Below are 4,221 nucleotides of genomic sequence, written 5' to 3'. Positions count from 1 at the left end.
TTGTGCTCTTTCTACAGCTGCAAATGCTTTGTCCTGGTAGCTGGATTGCAGTAAGTGAGCCTGACAGCATCCCTTCTCAAATGTGTATCGTCCCGCCAGCCAAAGCTGACATGTTAACCTGCAGTTGCCCCAGCAGCTTTATTTCACCTCTGGGTTTCTGTTAATGCACTGTCCCTGAGTGAAGGGTGCTAGATAATACTGCAGTGTTTACATGCTGTACCTGCCCTCTTGGCGTGGTTTAACCCCAGCTGGCAACTAAGCACCAGGCAGCCGCTTGCTCACTCCTCTCCTGCCCGTGGTGGGATGGGGAGGAGAATAAAAAAATAGTAAAATTCATGGGTTGAGATAAGAATAGTTTAATAATTGAAATAAAATATAATAAAAATAATAGTAATAATAATAATAGTAATGCAAAGGAAGATAACAGAGAGAAATAAAACCCAAGAAAAAAACAAGTGATGCACAATGCAATTGCTCACCACCTACTGACCAATGTCCAGCTCGTCCCCTCGCAGCGGTCAGCACCTCCTGGCCAACTACCCCCAGTTTATATACTGAGAATGACATCCTACTGTATGGAATATCCCTTTGGCTAGTTTGGGTGAGCTGTCCTGGGCCATGCCCCCTCCCAGCTTCTTGTGTACCTCCTCACTGGCAGAGCATGGGAAACTGAAAAATCCTTGCCTTAGGATAAGCACTACTTAGCAACAGCTGAAAACATCAGTGTGTTATCAACATTATTCTCATACTAAATCCAAAATACAGCACTGTACCAGTTACTAGGAAGAAAATTAAACCTGTCCCAGCCAAAACCAGGACACCTGTCTACATCTTTTTGAGGGTATTCAGGTGTGTTGCCAAGGTCAGAACTCAGGGAGGGATTTTTTTAGCCTTGTGTCTGTTCCAGCTACCTTTACCCACATGGGGTTCTGATGCAGTGGTGATGCTAGTTTGGTGTATAGCGCTCCTGTCCTGAGCCATTTCTTCGGGGCTTTCCTTAAAGTCTCTGCAATATTTCTCACCACATGACAATATTTCAGATCAAGCTCTGCCAGCAGGCAGCGTAACTCAGATCATTTACCTAACCCAGCCAAAAATCTCACCCAGAATGCCACCCCTTCTGAGTCACACTAATTTCTTAAATGCATCTGTGCCATGTATAGCTTACAGACTTTTGCAGGCTTCTGGACCTCTGGCTGGAAACAGGAACATTCCTTACAATAACCCTTACCTGTTAATGTTTTGTAAGACAATCTTTATCTGTGAAAGGCTTGTGCACTTCAGAGCTCTTCATTGGGCTTTAGAGATGAGATGCTTGGGTATGTGTAAAATAGGGTGGATTTTACTCTCCATAGACAACAACCTTTTCATTTCTTCTTCTGGAAGCAGGTTTAAAAAGGAAGAAAAAAAAAAACCAAAAAAAACCAACCAACCTTCTCTTTAGTACATAATTCCCAGGATCTGTGGCTATAATGAAAGGAGCCATCCTGCCTGAGATCCTCAAGACCGATTAAAGAAACATTACATAAAGCTGTAATCAATGACTAACAGAGCAGCTGAATAATTCTACCTCAGCCATTACCCTGGGACCTGCAGTGGTAAAAAGCAATCCTCTGACATGTCAGTGAGTGAAATTTGCCTTTAATCCTTAAAAGTAGGCAAGAAATTTAGTTTTCACTTTGTTCCTACTTTAGAGTTGGCAACCTGAATCGCTATGAAGAGCTTTTCCTAGGAGGCTTAACAGCGGGAATAGTCATTAAACTCTTACACGACCCAGTCTTAAGAGTGGAGACAGCTAACACCTTTGGGGTGGGCTAAGAAAGGCTCCCGAGTCAGTACGGTACCCTGAGCACCCGCAGGCAGAGCCTGCGTGGCGGGGCGGGCAAGTACGCGGGGCACCCACAGCAGCACCCGGCCACCCACCCCGGCCTGGCCTCCCCAGCCGGGGGCTGCAGGGGCCGGCAGCCCGGGGGATGTATAATACAGAAACGACATTAGGGGGAGCTCCGTTACCTAGTCCGGTTTTTTAAAAGAGTGAGCGTTTGAGTCCGTGGCAGAGCAGTGCCTTCGCTTCTCGGGAAATCGCTGTCTTTCCTCTTCCGTCTCAGGCGGCTGCTGCGCAAGGATAATGAGGGCTGGTGAGTAATAAGGTCAGGTTGATTACGGGTATTTTCTTATTAGAACAACTGGCGGCCAGCTAATCCCACCCTTAAAAGTGGCCAGTTACCAGCAATGATTTTATCATTTCTGACAAAAAGTCAGAAATGCCACAGAGTTACTTTTAACTACCGTCTTTACATCCACAGACTGATTAGCTAATGAGATCAATCATTAGTCATGGGAACTCCACGCTCCCAGGTTGTGGTGCCTATACAATGAAATGTTTGGCAGTTTTCCTGCAATTTTTAGGGCTTATGACCTGGACAGTTTACCGCAGTAATTATCCCGGAACATTTATTATTTTCATATAAGCTGTAATATGCATAATTTAATTCATAAATAATCATTAGAGAAGAAATAGAGGAAAATTAAAATAGAAGTTCTGATTCAAAGGAGGTGGGATGAATTTGAGTTACAGAGAACAAATGTGGGCAGATCGTGGCAGAGCAGTTATGGGGAAGGGCAAAGGTGGAGGAGAGCAGAAGAGACTGGAAAAGACAACAAAGTCTACGTAATACTACCAGAGTGATTAATATTCTGTCTATTTTTTTAGTGCTGGGACACAAAGATCAACTCGAGGCTTATTTCAACAAAATGCTTTTTACTAAATGGTCTCTTACCCATCTTGAAATGCTTCCTACCCTAACTAGTCCCCTGAAAGCAGAGGCAGTGGTTGCACAGCAGTCCACAGTTATGCCTTGAAGCACATTTTTAAGCACCTAAGACAAAAGGAAGAGGCTTTGTGTTCAGGTTCTGTGTGCACCATTTGCTGAGAGGAGACACACAGACTTCAGAAGGCTGCCAGCTGGCTGGCCATTCCTCTCGTTTCAAATAAACATTCAACATGTTTTCAGTAAACTTTGAATGATAAAAGTCTGCTTTTTCCTTTCTGCAGTTCTCACTGGAGAGGCTGAGAGCTTTTTTTTTTTTCTCTTGGCTATATTGTATATTTCCAGCAAGATGAACTTTCACTTCAGATTGTTATTACCTCATAAAAATAGTCCACAAGGAGTAACATTCATTATTAGGGTATTATATTATGAAGTTTAAAGGGGTTGTTAGCTCTTTGAAGCAGGCTAAAGAATAAGATCACTTAAAGATCCCTTACTGAGCCTGTACCTGAACTATTCCAAGGATGTTCCAATAAACGAAGTCATTTTAAAGAGATATGATTCTTCCTAATGTGACTCATTTATAAAAAGTGAGGAATGCAGACAGCTCTGAGGTGAAACACAAACACTGCACTACTTTCACTACATAGTGATCCAAGGTAACAAGCGCATGCCATGTCTAGGTACAGGGCACTGATAAGTATCATGACTCAATCACTCTGTATTTAGCAAAGACCCTGCAGCCAACACTGGGTGTCTTCAGAAGTTAAGATCTCAGTTTTATGTCTCAGAGGGTGCTCATTATCCATGGACATCCAGATGTTAATGTTTGACGTGAGCACAATGGAACAGTCTGGCATGGGGAAAGGTACTTTTGTAATCTAAAAGCAACACACCCTCAGTAGGAATGCAACAATATAAAACCACTTTCAATTTTTATCTCAACATTTGCTAAATAAAATCATGAGGAGTATCGAAGTTGTTGGAGTACCTGATTCTCCCTGCCTCTCTTTTTTAATGCCTGTGAGAATATGCAAGCAATCAAGTTATTGTTATTAGAGGAAATTCCAGAGCATCAGCTATTGTGTGATAATTGTTCATCCTGAATGCTCTTCCTTGCAGGACTTGTGAGGTCATTTTCCCCTCTTTCACTCACAGATAAGCAGGCTCAGTCCCCTCGATCTGGAGAGGTACACGCAGATAATTGCCATGTAGCCCCAAGCTGTAACTTCCATTTTGTCTGCCTCCTAGGAATCTGTGCTTATGACCATACCAGCTCCATTTACACGGGCATTAACTCTTAATTTCAGATTCTTAATCTGTTCTGCTACTTTCTTCCATCTGCTGCTTTGCATCTTGCATAAGAAGACATATTTTTTTTGTTCAAATGTTTTTATTTTATGAACCATGCACTATATAAGAAGTTTCATTGTACAACCTCAAGTATAAG

General features: G+C 42.6%; 1 long non-coding RNA gene across 1 annotated transcript; it reads left to right on the top strand.

Annotated features, from left to right (window-relative positions):
• The first annotated feature begins 1,935 nt into the window (after window positions 1-1,935).
• Window positions 1,936-3,018, top strand: LOC115339501. The gene is made up of 2 exons (XR_003922745.1): window positions 1,936-2,138; window positions 2,714-3,018. It is a non-coding gene; the product is annotated as an uncharacterized LOC115339501 (long non-coding RNA).
• Window positions 3,019-4,221: the final 1,203 nt, after the last annotated feature.

This window comes from Aquila chrysaetos, chromosome 3 (genome assembly GCF_900496995.4).
Source record: "Aquila chrysaetos chrysaetos chromosome 3, bAquChr1.4, whole genome shotgun sequence".
Taxonomy (NCBI): Eukaryota; Metazoa; Chordata; class Aves; order Accipitriformes; family Accipitridae; genus Aquila; species Aquila chrysaetos.
Note: the sequence above shows the minus strand (reverse complement) of the source record. Positions and strands in the feature narration are given on the sequence as shown.